The 17,982-nt window shown below is 36.4% G+C and overlaps 3 long non-coding RNA genes across 3 annotated transcripts in view; 1 reads left to right on the forward strand and 2 right to left on the reverse strand.

Moving 5' to 3' along the window:
- The window catches only part of LOC131381488 (uncharacterized), a 28,286-nt gene extending 16,081 nt beyond the window's left edge, over positions 1–12,205 (reverse strand). The window contains exon 1 of the long non-coding RNA XR_009210257.1: positions 12,137–12,205. This is a non-coding gene — a long non-coding RNA (uncharacterized LOC131381488). The remainder of the gene's footprint in view (positions 1–12,136) is intronic.
- Positions 1–17,982, forward strand: part of LOC131381490 (uncharacterized) — a 56,415-nt gene that overhangs the window by 15,010 nt on the left and 23,423 nt on the right. The window lies entirely within an intron of this gene.
- Positions 12,929–17,098, reverse strand: LOC131381489 (uncharacterized). The gene is made up of 4 exons (XR_009210258.1): positions 17,012–17,098; positions 14,064–14,156; positions 13,883–13,972; positions 12,929–13,066 (listed from the first exon to the last, which is right to left on the reverse strand). It is a non-coding gene; the product is annotated as an uncharacterized LOC131381489 (long non-coding RNA).

Consider the following 17,982-nt stretch of genomic DNA (forward strand, 5'->3'; position numbering starts at 1 on the left):
GGGACAGAGCACCTGGGGGACAGGGCAGCTGTGGGGGCAGCTTCAGCAGACTTAAACATTACTGCCTGCCGGCTCTGAAGAGAGCAGGAGATCTCCAAGCACAGCACTCCTGCTCTGCTAAGGGACAGACTGCCCCCTCAAGTAGGTCGCTGACCCCCCATGCCTCCTGACTGGGAGACAACTCCCAGCAGGGGTCGACAGACACCTCATACAGGAGAGCTTCGGCTGGAATCTAGCAGGTGCCCCTCTGCGAAAAAGCTTCCAGAGGAAGAAGCAGGCAGCAATCTTTGCTGTTCTGCAGCTTCTGCTGCTGATACCCAGGCAAACGGTCTGGAGTGGACCTCCAGCCAATTCCAGCAGACCTGCAGCAGAAGGGCCTGACTGTTAGTAGGAAAACTAACAAACAGGAAGGAATAGCATCAATATCAACAAAAATGACATCCACGCAGAAACGTCATTAGAAGGTCACCAAAATAAAAGACCATGGGGTAGATAACTCCATGAAGATGAGGAAAAACCAGTGCAAAAGGGCTGAAAATTCCAAAAACTAGAATGCCTCTTCTCCTCCAAAGGATCACAACTGCTCGCCAGCAAGGGAACAAAACAGGACAGAGAATGAGTTTGACGAATTGACAGAAGTAAGCTTCAGAAGGTGGTTAATAACAAACTTCTCCAACCTAAAGGAGCATGTTCTAACCCAATGCAAGGAAGCTAAGAACCTTGAAAAAAGGTTAGATGAATTTCTAGCTAGAATAACCAGTTTAGAGAAGAACATAAATGACCTAATGTAGCTCAACACAGCATGAGAACTTCGTGAAGCATACACAAGTATCAATAGCTGAATCGATCAAGTAGAAGAAAGGATATCAGAGATTGAATATCAACTTAATGAAATAAAACATAATGACAAGATTAGAGAAAAAAAGAACGAAAAGGAATGAACAAAGCCTCCAAGAAATATAGAACTATGTGAAAAGACCAAACCTACGTTTGATTGGTGTACCTGAAAGTGATGAGAATGGAACCAAGTTGGAAAACACATTTCAGGATATTATCCAGGAGAACATCTCCAACCTAGCAAGACAGGCCAATTCAAATTCAGGAAAGAGAACACCACAAATATGTGCCTCGAGAAGAGCAACTCCAAGACACATAATTGTCAGATTCAGGAAAAAATGTTAAGGGCAGCCAGAGAGAAAGGTTGGGTTACCCACAGATGGAAGCCCGTCAGACTAATAGCAGCCTTCTCTGCAGAAACCCTATAATGCAGAAGAACATAGGGGGTCAATATTCAACATCCTTAAAAAAAAGAATTTTTAACCCAGAATTTCATATCCAGCATAAGCTTCATAAGCGAAGGATAAATAAAATCCTTTACAGACAAGCAAATGCTGAGAGATTTTGTCACCATCAGGCCTGTGTTACAAGAGCTCCTGAAGGAAGCACTAAAAATGGAAAAGAACAACCAGTACCAGCCATTGTAAAAACATACCAGATTGAAAAGAACATCGACACTATGAAGAAATTGCATCAATTAATGGGCAAAATAACCAGCTAGCATCATAATGACAGGATCAAATTCACACATAACAATATTAACCTTAAATGTAAATGGGCTAAATGCCCATTTAAAAGACACAGACTGGCAAATTGGATAAAGAGTCAAGACCCATCGGTATGCTCTGTTCAGGAGACCCATCTCACGTGCAAAGATATACATAGGCTCAATATAAAGGGACGGAGGAATATTTATCAAGCAAATGGAAAGCAAAAACAACAAAAAAAGCAGGGGTTGCAATCCTAGTCTCTGATAAAACAGACTTTAAGCCAACAAATATCAAAAAAGACAAAGAAGGGCATTACATAATGGTAAAGGGATCAACGCAACAAGAAGAGCTAACTATCCTAAATAGATATGCACCCAATACAGGAGCACCCAGATTCATAAAGCAAGTTCTTAGAGACCTACAAAGAGACTTAGACTCCCATACAATAATAGTGAGAGACTTTAACCTGCCACTGTCAGTATTAGACAGATCAACAAGACAGAAAATTAACAAGGCTATTCAGGACTTGAACTCAGCTCTGGACCAAGCAGACCTAATAGACATCTACAGAACTCTCTACCCCAAATCAACAGAATGTACATTCATCACAGCACCATATCACATTTATTCTGAAAGTGACCACATAATTGGAGGTAAAACATTCCTCAGCAAATGCGAAAGAATGGAAATCATAACAGTCTCTCAGACCACAGTGCAATCAAATTAGAACTCAGGATTAAGCAACTCACTCAAAACTGCACAACTACATGGAAACTGAACAACATGCTCCTGAATGACTACTGGGTAAATAACAAAATTAAGGCAGAAATAAAGAAGTTCTTTGAAACCAATGAGAACAAAGACACAACATACCAGAATCTCAGCAACATACCAGAACATAGCTAAAGCATTGTTTAGAGGAAAATTTATAGCACTAAATGCCCACAGGAGAAAACAGGAAAGATCTAAAATAGATACCCTAACATCACAATTAAAAGAACTAGAGAAGCAAGAACAAACAAACTCAAAAGCTAGCAGAAGACAAGAAATAACTAAGATTAGAGCAGAACTGAAGGAGAAAGAAACACGAAAAACCCTTCAAAAAATCAATGAATCCAGGAGCTGGTCTTTTGAAAAGATTAACAAAATAGATAGACGGCTAGCCAGACTAATAAAGAAGAAGAGAGAGAAGAATCAAATAGACACAATAAAAAATGATAAAGGGGACATCACCGCTGATCCCAAAGAAATACAAACTACCATCAGAGAATAGTATGAACACTTCTACGCGAATAAACTAGAAAATCTAGAAGAAATGGATAAATTCCTGGACACATACACCCTCCTAAGACTAAACCAGGAAGAAGTCGAATCCCTGGATAGACCAATAAAAAGTTCTGAAATTGAGGAAGTAATTAATAGTCTACCAACCAAAAAAAAGCACAAGACCAGAGGGATTCACATCCGAATTCTACCAGAGGTACAAAGAGGAGCTGGTACCATTCCTTCTGAAACTATTCAAAACAATAGACAAAGAGGGACTCCTCTTTAACTCATTTTATGAGACCAGCATCATCATAATACCAAAATCTGGCAGAGACATAACAAAAAAGAAAATTTCAGACCAATATCCCTAATGAACATCAATGCAAAAATATTCAATAAAATACTGGCAAACCGAATCCAGCAGCACATCAAAAAGCTTATCCACCATGATCAAGTCGGCTTCATCTCTGGGATGTAAGGCTGGTTCAAAATATGCAAATCAATAAATGTAATCCATCACATAAACAGACCAATGACAAAAACCATATGATTATCTCAATAGATGCAGAAAAGGCCTTCAATAAAATTCTACACAACTTCATGCTAAAAACTCTTAATAAACTAGGTATTGATGGAATGTACTCAAAATAATAACACATATTTATGACAAACCCACAGCCAATATCATACTGAATGGGCAAAAGCTGGAAGCATTCCCTTTGAAAACTGGCACAAGACAAGGACGCCCTCTCTCACCATTCCTCTTCAACATGGTATTGGAAGTTCTGTCCAGGGCAATCAGGCAAGAGAAAGAAATAAAGCGTATTCAAATAGGAAGAGAGGAAGTCAAATTGTCTGTTTGCATATGACATGATTGTATATTTACAAAACCTCATTATCTAGCCCAAAATCTCCTTAAGCTGATAAGCAACTTCAGCAAAGCCTCAGTATACAAAATTGATGTGCAAAAATCACAAGCATTCCTATATACCAATAATAGACAAACAGACAAATTATGAGTGAACTCCCGTTCATAACTGCTAGTAAGAGAATAAAATACCTAGGAATACAGCTTACAAGGGATGTGAGGGACCTCTTCAAGAAGAACTGCAAATCACTGCTCAGAGAAATAAGAGAAGACACAAACAAATGGGAAAATCATCCCATACTCATATATAGGAAGAATGAATATCGTGAAAATGGCCATACCGCCCAAAGTAATTTATAGTTTCAATGCTATCTCCATCAAGCTACCATTGACTTTCTTCACATAATTAGAAAAAAACCACTTTAAATTTCATAGGGAGCCAAATATAAGTATTTTGTCTGTATATCCAAGACAATCCTAAGCAAAAAGAACAAAGATGAAGGCATCACGCTACCTGACTTCAAACTATGCTACAAGGCTACAGCAACCAATACAGCATGGTACCGTTACCAAAACACATATATGAACCAATGAAACAGATGGTGGTCTCAGGAATAATGCCACTCATCTACAACCATCTGATCTTTGACAAACCTGACAAAAACAAGCAATGGGGAAAGGATTCCCTATTTAATAAATGGTGCTGGGAAAACTGGCTAGCCATATGCAGAAAACTGAAACTGGACTCCTTCCTTACACCTTATACAAAAATTAACTCAAGATGGATTAAAGACTTAAATGTAAGACCTAAAACCATAAAAACCCTGGAAGAAAACATAGGCAATACCATTCAGGACATAGGCATGGGCAAGGACTTCATGACTAAAACACCAAAAGCAATGGCAACAAAAGCCGAAATTGACAAGCGGGATCTAGTTAAACTAAAGAGCTTCTGCACAGCAAAAGAAACTATCATCAGATTGAACAGCCAACCTACAGAATTGGAGAAAATTTTTGCAATCTATCCATCTGACAATGGGCTAATATCCAGAATCTACAAGGAACTTAAATTTACAAGAATAAAAACAACCTCATCAAAAAGTGGGTGAAGGATATGAACAGACACTTCTCAGAAGAAGACATTTATGTGGCCAAAAACATGAAAAAAAGCTCATCATCACTGGTCATTAGAGAAATGCAAATCAAAACCACAATAAGATACCATCTTACGCCAGTTAGAATGGCGATCATTAAAAAGTCAGGAAACAACTGATGCTGGAGAGGATGTGGAGAAAAAGGAACAGTTTTACACTGTTGGTAGGAGTATAAATTAGTTCAACCATTGTGGAAGACAGTATGGCAATTCCTCAAGGATCTAGAACCAGAAATACCAATTGACCCAGCAATCCCATTACTGGGTATATACCTAAAGGATTATAAATCATTCTACTATAAAGACACATGCACACATATGTTTATTGCGGCTCTATTCACAATAGCAAAGACTTGGAACCAACCCAAATGCCCATCAGTGATAGACTGGATAAAGAAAATACGACACATATACATCATGGAATACTATGCAACCATAAAAAATGATAAGTTTATGTCTTTTGCTGGGACATGAATGAAGCTGGAAACCATCATTCTCAGCAAACTAACACAGGAACAAAAAAACAAACACAGCATACTCTCACTCATAAGTGGGAGTTATACAATGAGAACACATGGACACAGGGAGGGGAATATCACACACCAGGGCGTGTCAGGGGTTGGGGGCTAGAGGAGGGATAGCATTAGGAAAAATACCTAATGTAGATGATGGGTTGATGGATGCAGCAAACCACCATGGCACGTGTATACCTATGTAACAAACCTGCACGTTCTGCACACGTACCCCAGATCTTAAAGTATAATAAAAGAAATGTAATTAATCACTCTTATTCTTAACCTTGGTCAATGATTTTGAGCTAGTTTTTCTCCTTTTAGCTTTATCTCCTATCAAGCTAACCTTTTACTCCCTTTTTATATTGTAATTTTTGGAAGAAAGGCACTATGAACACTCTTGAGTTTAAGGAATGGAGAGTTATGTTCCCCGTGGGAAATAAATTTATCAACTCTAGCACACTGCTTGTGTACAATTCTTTTTGTCTTTAGACTTATAGATTTCACTCATTTCCAAAGCTCCTTAGGTCAGCATCTTATTCCCCCACCCTTTTCAGTGAAGTTGCCCCATACATGCATTATATATTCAGATTCTTTTGTCAGATTCTTTGTTCGAGCAATAAAATTCTCCAACCTTCTATATATATAATATATATGTATACACATATATATACACATGTGTATATGTGTATATATATAATCTAATATTTCATATATGAATTTGTTAAGATGCTAATTCTTCCTTTTCAATTTTTATATATCTTTGTGGTTTTATCTTATATACCTGCTGTCTGATGTTTGTTACTAGTGTTCATTGTGTCTATTTCTTGTTCCTTACTTTTGAAAGACTTCAAATGTTTCTTCATTAAGCATGCTCTTGGTTTTGTGTTTGAAATACGTATATTTTGCCATATTAACAAATATCCATTCATTTTTACTTAAGGAATATATCATTGCATTTTATCCCTTGCCATTTCACTGCTTTATTAATAGATTTCCAAACATTAATATACACTAGTATTCCTGGAATAATTTCCACTTAGTCACGTGTTTTTAGTTTTATGTTTCACAGGATTTTGCATTTGTGTTTCTTTTATAATTTTTATTAGTAGTGATAAGTTAAATTTCCTTTTTTTATATTAAATGTTGGGCTCAATATTATAGTTGCTTCATACATGAGTTTGGCCATTTTCCTTCCTTATTTTTCCCCCATGTTCTGAAATAGTTTAAATAGCAATGGAAATATTCACTTTTTAAATGTTTGGTAGAATTCCCTTGTAAAATAGTTGGCTGTGGTGTTCTTTCTTTTGAGATTAGTTCTTACATAGCACCCTGTATTTCCCTTGTGGAACATGATCTTTGTAGACTTTTATCTCTTCAGCAGGCAATTTTGGTAAAATCTATTTTCCTAAAAACTTAACCTATTCTTATCTATTTCTTTAAGTTTATTTGCTAGTGTTATGCAATTTAAAATTTTCACTGTTTCATTTAACTTGTTTTTTTTCTTAATTTTTTTACATTTTGATTTTATATTGTTCTTAAATAAGTTAAATAGGTTCAATTTTTTACTTTGTTATTTTTGTTCAAAAAAGCATTTGTGTCTGTTTATAATTCTGTTCTTTTTTCTTACTAATTTCTCTTTTATATTTATTAATTGTTTCTTCATATTCCCTTTAAGTCTTTAGTTATTTTTATTCTAACTTTTTTGTTTTGAAAGTTTTCACTATTTCCTTTATGTTTTAAATTAATATAATAACTGAAGACTAAAAATTTTCCTTATGGCATATAGTTTACTAGATCTAATTGGTTCTGAGTAATAGTATTTTTATCTATTATTTTGTTTTTCTTAAGTTCTACTTTTTATGTTTGTATTTTCTCAATTAAGAGTTTATAAAGATTATTAGAATGTTATCTATAAAAGGATCATTTTGTTTCTGATTTTGTTATTAATTTGCAAATTTAATTTGGTATTGTGATCACAGATGTTTTGCTATGTTTACTCTTTGGCATTTAAAAACTTAGAATTTATTGCCAAGTAATGTATGGTTAATGTTTATGAATGTCCCATGGACACCTGAAATAAGGCTATATTTTCCATTTTTATCATTTTCAGAATTAGTTATGTATCAGTCAGTTCTAATTTTGCTTACATTTTACATTCTTAGTCATATAATATTTCATGGACTGAGAGAATTAAAGTCTCCTATCAATAGTGAGTTTATCTGTATTTTTAAAGTCTATTCTTTAATATTTGCTTTATGAATGTTTATGTTATATTATCTGGAACACTGTCATAAAAACCCTGGGATAAAAATGTGAATTGCATTTCTTTTGTTTGCATTGGCCGAATATACCTTTGTTTCTCCTTTTATTTTTAAACTTTCTAAGTCACTGTCTTATCTGTGTCTCTTTATTCTAGATTTATGGCCTAGATTTGGGTTTATTTTGTATGCTATTTTATAAATCTTGCCTTTAAACATGTGCCTTTACTCAGTTTATATTTATAGTATGACTGATATATTTCATATTAGTTCTGTCAGACTGTTTTAGGTTATAATTTCTATTTTTATAGTTTTAACTTACAAGTCTTGGCATGTATTTAAATTGCACTGCTGTGTGTGTTGGGATGTGTGTGTGTGTGTGTGTGTGTTTGTGGGTGTGGACCCTTAATATATAGGAATATTTGTATTTATTGTGTACTTTTAACATTATCTTTTATACAATAAATCAAAGAGGTTACCTAATACAAATGTAGTTCTCTATTTCTTTAACCTATTATTTACTTAATATAAGCACTAATAAATTAACATTCTTCTTCTTCTTTCTTAATGTTTTTTTCTACTCCTGTAACCCATTTCTCAACAATTCATTCTCCTGAGTACATTAAAATATGTTTATGAATCTATTACTTGCCTTCTCAGCTGTTAGAAAAGAGACAACACTAACATACTCTATCTCCTAACTTCTTTACACCTTTTTCTCCTAAGTTTTTTATGTCATTTTTACATGTCAAAAAATCAACATTTATATTTTGTTTTGCAATCTAATCCTACTTTTTTTTTCCACTATCAGTTTTACACTTAAATATCTTTCAAGCGTCTAATGGCTGTCTTAGTTCACTTTCTGTTTCTTATAACAGAATGCCTGCAACTGGGAAATTTATAAAGAAACAAAGTTTATTTCTTACAGTCTTGGGGCTGAGAAATCCAAGGTTGAAAGGCCACATCTGGTGAGGCCTTCTTGCTGGTGAGAACTCTCTGCAGTAGTCCCAAAGCAGCCCAGGGTATCAAGGGGTGAAGATACTGAGTGTGCTAACTCAGGTCTCTTTTCCTCTTCATATAAAGTCACCAATTCTATTCCTGTGATAATCCAATGATCCATTAATCCATGCATGGATGAACTCGTTCATAAGGGCAGAGTCCTCAGGACCCAATCACTTCTTAAAGGCTCGACCTCTCAATCCAACCACACTGAGAATTAAATTTCAGCCTGAGTTTTGGAGAGGACAAATATTCAACTATAGCATTCCACCCCTGGCCTCTCAAAACTCATGTTCTTCTCACATACAAATACATTCATTCCATCTCCATATCCCCAAAGTCTTAACTTGTTCCATTACCAACTCCAAATCCAAAATTCCAAGTCTTATCTGTGAGCATGTGAAATAAAAACAAGTTATGTGCTTCCAACATTCAATATAGGCATAAGGTAGACATTTCCATTCCAACAGGGAGAAATAGTTGAAAAGCAAGGAATAACAGGCCCCGAATCAAGTCCAAAATCAAGCTGTGCAGACGTTAAATCTTAAACCTCGAGAATAGTCTTTTTTTAACTTCATGTGCTGCCTCCTGGAGTGGGACAGGAGTTGGGCCCCCAAAGCCTCAGGCAGCCCAACCCCTTTTCTGGGTGCAGCCCACAGGGCTACTTGTACAGGTTGGAGTTCAGTGCCTAAAGCTTTTCCAGGTGGGTGTTGCATGCTGCTAGTGACTTCTCAGTCTGGCGTCCTGGTGGTAGTCTTGCTCCCACAGCTCTGCTAGGCATTGCCCTGGTGGACACCCTCTGAGGCAACTCCAACCCCACAACCTAGCAAGGTTCTATGCAGTAGCTCTGCCCTGTGACAAGTCTCTGCCTGGAGCCTCAGGCTTTTGAAAACATCTTTTGAAATCTGGGTGGAGGCTTCCAAGTCTCTACAGCTCTTGCTTTTTGCAAGCCTTCAAAATTAACATGTGGATGCTCCTAAGGTTTATGACTTGTACGTTCTGGAACTGTGGCTGTGGAGCACTGGAGTAGGGTGTGGGGAACAGGTCCTGAGAAGGCTGGGCAGCAAGTCTGTGAAGAGTTCTGGGCCTGTCCTCTGAAACCATTCTGCCCTTTTAAAACTCTCGGTCTGTGATTGAAGGGGCAGCCTCAAAGATCTCTGAAAGATCACTGGGGATCTTTCTTCCACTGTCTTGAGCAATCGCACCTAGCTCTCTTCTATCCATGCTAATCTCTTTAGCAAATGATCACTGGGCTCCAACCTTGGTTTCCTCTCCTGAACTTTTACAAAGCTTCTTGTGGCCAGATACCTTAGTTCATCACTCTCAAGTTTGGCCTTCCACAAAGCCCTGGGGCATGGACACAGTGTGGCCAAGTTCTTTGTTAAATTATAACAAAGATGGCCTTTCCTCTAGTTTCTAGTATCTTGTTCCTCAGTTATATCTGAAATCTCATCTGAATGGTCTTTACTGGCCGTATTTCTATCAGCATTCTAGTCACAACCACTTAACCAATCTCGAAGGAGTTCTAAACTTTCCTTAGTCTTCTTGTCTTCTAAGCCCTCACCAGAATCTGGGCCTGATCCTTCAAATTCTTTCAGCCTCTGCCCATTACCCAGCTACGAAGCTGCTTCCACATTTTAAAGTCTTTGTTAACTAAAACAATCCCATTTCTGGTACCAATTTCCTGTCTTAGTCCATATTTCTGTTGCTTATAATAGAGTATCTGGAACTAATTTATAAAAAAACAAAATTTACTTCTTACACTTATGAAGCCAGGAGTTCCCAGGTTGAGAGTCCAAATCTGGTGAGGGCCTTCTTACTGGTAGTAATTCTCTATAGAGTCTCCAGGTGGAATGGGGTATCACATGGTGAGGAAGCCAAGGGTGCTAGCTCAGATCTCTTTTCCTCTTCTTATAAGGCCACTAATCTAATTCCCATGATAATCCATTAATCAGTTAATGGATTAAGCTATTTATGAAGGCAGAGCCCCCATGACCCAATCACCTCTTAAAGTCTTCAACTCTCAATAGTATCTCATTGGAGATAAAATTTCAGCATGAATTTGGGAGGGGCAAATGTACAAACAACAGCAGTCCTTCTGTACATAATTTCATCAGACACCGCTTGATTGGCTGTAGTTTATCTTCAAGCACTGTTCTGAAGAAGAGAACCTGGGGTTAAAATTCCTTGATTTCTAATAGGTACATGACTTTCCATAGGCTTGATATTGTTGGAAAGCTTGACTTCGTTGAACATGTGTTATTACGTGCTTCATGTTCGATAAAATTTTCCCATGAATTTCTGATTGGTGTTGGTGTATTTTCCATGGCATTAAATTTTGCTGGGAGAAATTAGTCAGCCAGATATTTTGTTCCCTCTACACACGATACACATGTAATGCCTCACATATTTGTATTCTATGCTTGTCCTGGGGCCATGAAATTCTCTTTCATATTATTCCAATTTTAATATGTATCTGAAGAGATCAGCATTCAAGTCATATTTGAATAGACTTGTTATTAGAATGATTAAATTGGTTAAATTTTTCCATAAATATTTAGAAAATTTCAATTCAGGTACATGAAATAAGACTTTTCAAATCAAAGACATAACAATTTTCTAACCAATGAATTGAGAAACTAGCTTAAAATGTAATATATAATTCGTGTGTTAAGTGAAGTCCCCTAAAACACTTTTATTTGAAGCAGGCTAGTATAATTCAACATACCTATTTCCAGAGTTATCATATTCACAGACATTGATTAAAATTTCAAAATTTTCCATTGGTCTCACCTATACACTTTTTTTCTATTTAATAATGAGATTTCTTAGACTATAATATTAGTATTTTCCGAAGTACTTCCTTATAATCTACTGGAAGAATGTTGAAAAAGCATTCCTGCCAACCTCTCTAACAATTAATCGGTTTCATATCAAGCATAATGTTATTATAATTAGGAGAACAGTCATAAAATTTTTCTTTCTTCACTCTGCACTGTGATTCATAGCTATTTTATTAGGGTTTCATCAGTCTAATAAGCTATAAGTTATATGATTTTGATAAACAACTTTAAGAAATTATTTACTGAGCACATGCTATCTTCTAGGTGCCATTCTAAGTTTTGGGACATAAAATAAAATAAAATAATAAAATAAAATGAAATAAAATAAAATGCCAAAACCCCCTATATTGAAAACTGGTGCTGGGTCAAGTATGACACAGCCATGCCCCAGCTGTTAGGAACAGCACACCCTAGTGGCTCATAGCTGCATTGATCCCTGGGATTGGCCTTGGCCATTGCAACTGCTTGGCTCAAAGTTAGTTTGCCCCTTTCTCCAACCCCCTACTGCACCCTCACTAGAAGCAACCACCGTGAAAGGGCATCTCAGCTCCAGAGCTTCTTATAGGACCAATAAAATTTCAGTTGCAATTTCATTCCAGGTCAGCTTCTCCATGTGCTAATTCTGCTTTTCTAACTATCTTAGTAATATAGGGCTCAAAAACACTGCCAAATAAATCTGCAAATTACCTTTCATCTCAGAGTCTCTTTCTAAGGAGTCCATTTTCAGAACCTTCCCATGACACTTATGTCCCACTTGAGAAACAAGATAATAAATGAAAAGGCAAATCACTGGGAGTAAAAGATGTTAATAATTATTATTAATGATATACACAGTTTAAAAGTTAAACACATACATGTGTGCATTTGTACTTACGTGTATATGTGTTCTCTGTGTATTTATGCTAATATTTGAAACATATGTAAATAAAAATCCCAAAGCTTCTATTATCAGCTAAGTCTTAATAGTTTGTTCACTGCTCTGAGCTAAACAGATGTTATACATGCTAATAAAATTAGAAGACCCAAATGAGGAAAATGGGATATCATAGGTTTCTGGTTTGAAAGTGTCTAGTAATTGCAATAAACTTTGAATAATAAAATATCTTGCCAATATGGGAGGCCCCATAGCAGTACTCTAATGAAGTAGTGATAACATAATTTATGCTATCATGAAACTATGAGCTATGAAGATCTTCACCTGGGGGATCAATATTCCCTAGATTGCCTTAAACTTTTTTTTTTTTTTTTTTTTGAGACGGAGTCTCGCTCTGTCGCCCAGGCTGGAGTGCAGTGGCGCAATCTCGGCTCACTGCAAGCTCCGCCTCCCGGGTTCACGCCATTCTCCTGCCTCAGCCTCCCGAGTAGCTGGGACTACAGGCACCCGCCACCACGCCCAGCTAATTTTTTTTTTTTTGTATTTTTAGTAGAGACGGGGTTTCACCTTGTTAGCCAGGATGGTCTCGATCTCCTGACCTCATGATCCACCTGCCTCGGCCTCCCAAAGTGCTGGGATTACAAGCATGAGCCACCGCGCCTAGCTAGATTGCCTTAAACTTTGATAGTAGCTGCTGGCAACATGTGCATCCTGGATATCCTCGGCCTCTAAGTTCTTTCCACCTGCCAAATTCGCACACAATGAGATTCCCAAACAGGGAAGAGACCATGAACTTAGCAGAGCTACTTTATATGACATCTAAAGAGGCAACCAATCTGAACTCTATCTATGAATACATAGAGCCTAGTATCTGGTTGATTTCAGTTTTGTTTCAAACAGTTGCTCCCATCAAACAAGTAGGGGATCAGTGAGTATGTAGAAAATAGTCATTATGAAGTTTTAAAAAAATAGATGGGTCTTTCAGAAATGCATCATCTTTTTAAAAATGACATTTCAAGAAGGAGGTGCATTTTCAGTAATTCTACAGACGAGTAGTGTCTCAAAGGCTGATAAAACACCTTAATAACCTGTACTAGCTCCCCAGTCATTACCATTGTATGGAATTTTGGGATAAGTTCAATATTTATAAAGCCAAATTTTCACTATTTTTACATGTTTTCTCTTAAAGAAAAAAAATCATTCCTCAGGGCTCCACTAATTTAAATCTGATACCTGTGGACACTGACTTGGCTAGAATTTACTATTTTTTTCTTTTAATATGAGAAAAAATATTAGCAAGAAAATTAGTAATTTGAGGATTTCTCAGTTGGTATGTTTAAATGCTTGAGGAAAAAGGTCAATGTTAAGCTCGTAATTAAATGTCATAATTAAAGATGTGATAATTACAAGTTACAGATTTTCATTAAAGTAACTCCCAAAGATCTTTACTTTATAATGCCATTTTGAGTTACTGCTACTCCTGTTATAATGTAATGAAAAGGCTTCTAATATGTGTTACTGTATTTGTATATGTTGCTAAATCACGCTGGTCTACTTACCCAATTAATAAAATGTGTTAGACATTCCTTCTATATGCCTTCCTCAACATGGGTGCAGTGATGTGTGAGCTGAGCTCTGAAATATCTATGCTAACAAAACACAGATAAATTTCACATAAGCTCATAAATTTCTATTCATCTTTTCAGATAATATTGAGAATCCACCTGATTATAGACTTACTTGTCCAAGTTGTATGAAGCCTATCATTTGATTCGTCCAGTATATTGGTATATTTTGCCTCTCCAGCCCAGAGATGTCATCATGGGGCTCTCCCTTAAGAAAATGTAACAACAAAGAATATACAACTGTTTATAATGTTTTAAATTAAAACTCAGAAAATCCATGATATATTTCATACTTCATAAAAATCTCTCGATACTCAACTTGCCACCAAAAGAGCAGCTTCACAGAGTTCACATTTAATATCTCTCAACAGAAAAACCTAAACTTCTGTAGAATTTCTCCAATATTTCACATTATGATAGCCCTGGTAGAGACAGAAAAGTTCATCTGGGGCCACATGTCAGTAGAAGCTTGAGAAATATTTATTTGAGAAATAGGATCGTGCCTCTCACGGTGGGACTCCTGTGGAGATTCATTAAGCGTGCAATTAACAAAAGTACATTAACAAAAGGCAGCCTCTTCTATTTAAATAGAAAAACTCAATGAACTTCTGCCATGGGATAGTTTAAAAAGGAAGGCATAGATAAGCACATTCTTTAAATATTCAGAAAATTGCTTTTTGAATTATTTTTTAATGATGGAAGTTTTCTTTACACATCTGGAAACTAGCTATACTTGTAAAGAATTATACTATTTGGTACTTAGATTTTTAAAAGTGTAATAACTGTTTTTCACATTCCTCCATGTCATCATTGTGAACACTAACACTGAGCCAGGCCGCGGTGGAGATCTCTTCCGGAGACTGGATTTGCCCTTTACTGGGTGGCTTTATTTCTTCTATTTCCTTTTGACATATTTGTTTTCACTTTTGTATCTGTTAGATTCACAGTCATTATTCACTAACACCCATGAACCTGCTTCTTCCTGCCTTCCACTATTATTAGGTGCCTAAACTCTGCTATACCATGTAGTGATTTGCATTTATCTATCTATGTATTAATTACAGATGTGTGTACAGAAGTATATGTAGACACACACATATATTCATGTATACATGTATATATCTCTCTTGTGTGACACCTAAATATTGATGTTTTATTTTTATACCTATTTACAATATGTTATAGTTATAAAATATAAATATAAAATGGTTTTATATTTATAATTCATACAATAAGCTATTCATGAATTAAATGAGCCAAAAATTAATGCATTTCTAATATAAAAATGTGTAAGCATTTCCAAAACGTGGTGAAAACACAAATTTATTGCAGTATTAATGTTCAACAAGTGATACAATTTGTTTGTTTGTCCTCTTCAAATGTCTTGTTGAAATGTGATCCCCAGTGTTGGAGGTGGGGCCTGGTGGAAATTGCTTGGATCATGGGGGCAGATTCCTCATGAATGGCTTAGTGCCATCCCCTTGGTGATGAGGGGGTTCTTGCTTTGAGTTCATGTGAGATCTGGTTGGTTAAAAGTGTGTGGCACCTCCCCCTTCTCCTGTTTGCTCCCTCTCTCTGGACCACGTGGTATGCCTGCTCCCTTTTTACTTTCTGCCACAATTGCAAGCTCCCTGAGGCCATCCCTAAGGGCAGACATTAGTGCCATGCTTCCTGTACAGTCTGCGGCACCGTGAGATAATTAAACTTGTTTTCTTCATAAATTACTCAGTCTCAAGTATTCCTTTTCAGAGACGCAAGAACGGATTAAAGCAACAAGCATAGTCATTTTGATAGAAAGTATTAGCCTTTACTGACTCTCCTACTTTCTTCTACTTCTGTTTCCACCAGTGGTGCCTACTCATCATTGCCACCTCTGTGGCCTGGTCTAACTGTGCTCCTGAATTCTTCATTACCTCTGTTTGGATCACTTAGAACCACTGCTTCTGGGCAGCTCCTCTGCCCAGATCTTTTAATGTTCCCTCACCTACCAACATGGGAGAGATTACCCTGATTTAATCTGTTTTCTATAGAGGCATCCACCTGCTTCACAGGGCCCTCCCACAAGATCCAAGCAAAACTTTTCTTTTTCTTTGGCAGCCTGGGAGATGGGACAGACGATCATGAGGAAGTCGTTGCTAGAGCTGAGTGAAAGCATAAAGAGGGCTTCTGTTTTCAGGGACAGTGAAGGAGGAACGTGGGGCAAAAACAAACATACAAACAAACCAAAAAACACTCTCCTGCTGAGAATGACTGAAGCTATGAATCAATCCCTGAAATGAAGTGCTTAAGGAAAATATTGGCGTTCTAGAATATCGGAATGCCCAGTCTTGGTGTTGCAATTTTATGGAGAGCACATAAACCAGAAGTATTAAACTTGTATCTAAGTTAAGAATCAAAGGATGTGGGTTAGATTCGGAGATAGTTTCCTGTGAGCAAATTAACAAACTTTGCTTGTTTAAGATCTTTGTTACTCATTCTCTGGTTCTCAATTGTACTTCAATTTCCAAATGTGTCACACAATCGATGGATGGATAAGTGAAATATGACCATCATATAACATGAGCTGAAAATATTTATGTAAGAATAAGGTTGTATTTCCTATTTTCCTGAGTAGGTTTAACTTTAAGTTATATGTAGCCCCATCAACTATGCTGCAGAGTTTCTACTTTTCATTTACAAATAGTTATGAGTTATTACCTATTGTTCTATTATCACGCCAAAAAAGTAAGATGGATACGGCTTCAATTTGAGCACAGGACATGAGCCTACTGGCAATGTGATTTTCTTTACCCACTGTTCACTTCCACCTCTTTCTTCATATAAGCATCCTCAGTTTCCCTCAACTGATTATACAGCCAATGACATAATGGCTGAATATCTTATTTAAAATTTTGGTAAAGCCATTTAATCTCCCTAGGGGTAAATCTCTGTAGCCAAACTGTCACAATGCTTTTAAAAACATTGGCTGGCTCAGTTTCAATCCTCTGGTTATCCACAAATTCCCTGTGAAACATAACTAGATAATTTTCCAATTTCCAATTGGTCACTTGGAATTGGACCTACCCGATACCATTGCTCTTCAAGCTTATAGAGAACAGCTCTGGTGAGTCTCCATCACATGATCTCTTTGTCTGAGGAAGAATAGTCCTGTTCATTTTCTTTTAACATATAGTATATAGAAAGAAAAATTCATAAATCATAATAGTTCATCTTGATAATTATTGAAAAGTAAACACATCTGTGTAACTACCATCCAGATTGAGTAATAGGAAGTTACCAGCTTTCCAAAAGACTGCCTCAGGCCCATCCCAGATGTTATTCCCCCCCAAATAGACATTATTCTGACTTCTATAACCATTGATTAGCTTTTTTCATTTTTGCTTTTATTTGACAGAAATTGCAGAGCATATGCACCCTCATATCTAGCTTTTGTACTCAAATTTGTGTCTCTGAGATTTTTTCATATCATTGCATGAACTTAAATTTTAATTTTATGATATTATCAATATATGGGATGAATATACCACAAATTATATTTTCCATTTATGCCTGGTGGACATTTATATTATTTCCACTCTGGGCTATCATGAATAATACTGCTCTGTATATTCTCATATACAGCCATTTTAAAATATAATTCTGCAATTATGTTGAACATACACATAGGAGTATACTTACTGGGTCATAAAATATACATATATTAAACTTTAGAAGATGTTACAAAACAATTTATCAAAATGATTGTACCCAATGGAATTCCCACTAACAGTATATGAGAGTTCCAACTGTACCATGTCCTCACCAACATTTGTTACTTGCAAGTACTTTGTTTTGGTTTATTTTGCTACTTTGGTATGTGAGCGGGTAGATAAAGTTAATTTCCATGGTTGAGTTTGAAATGTTAGAGAAACTTTGCATTTCTAGAATAAACAAACATAACCCTGAAGAATTACCCTTGTAGAAATGACTGAGTTTTATTTTCTCATTTTTTTAAGGAAGTTGGCAACTGTGCTTTTGAGAAAGATTGGCCTGTG

Source organism: Hylobates moloch, unplaced genomic scaffold (assembly GCF_009828535.3).
Source record: "Hylobates moloch isolate HMO894 unplaced genomic scaffold, HMol_V3 SCAFFOLD_16, whole genome shotgun sequence".
NCBI classification, from domain to species: domain Eukaryota; kingdom Metazoa; phylum Chordata; class Mammalia; order Primates; family Hylobatidae; genus Hylobates; species Hylobates moloch.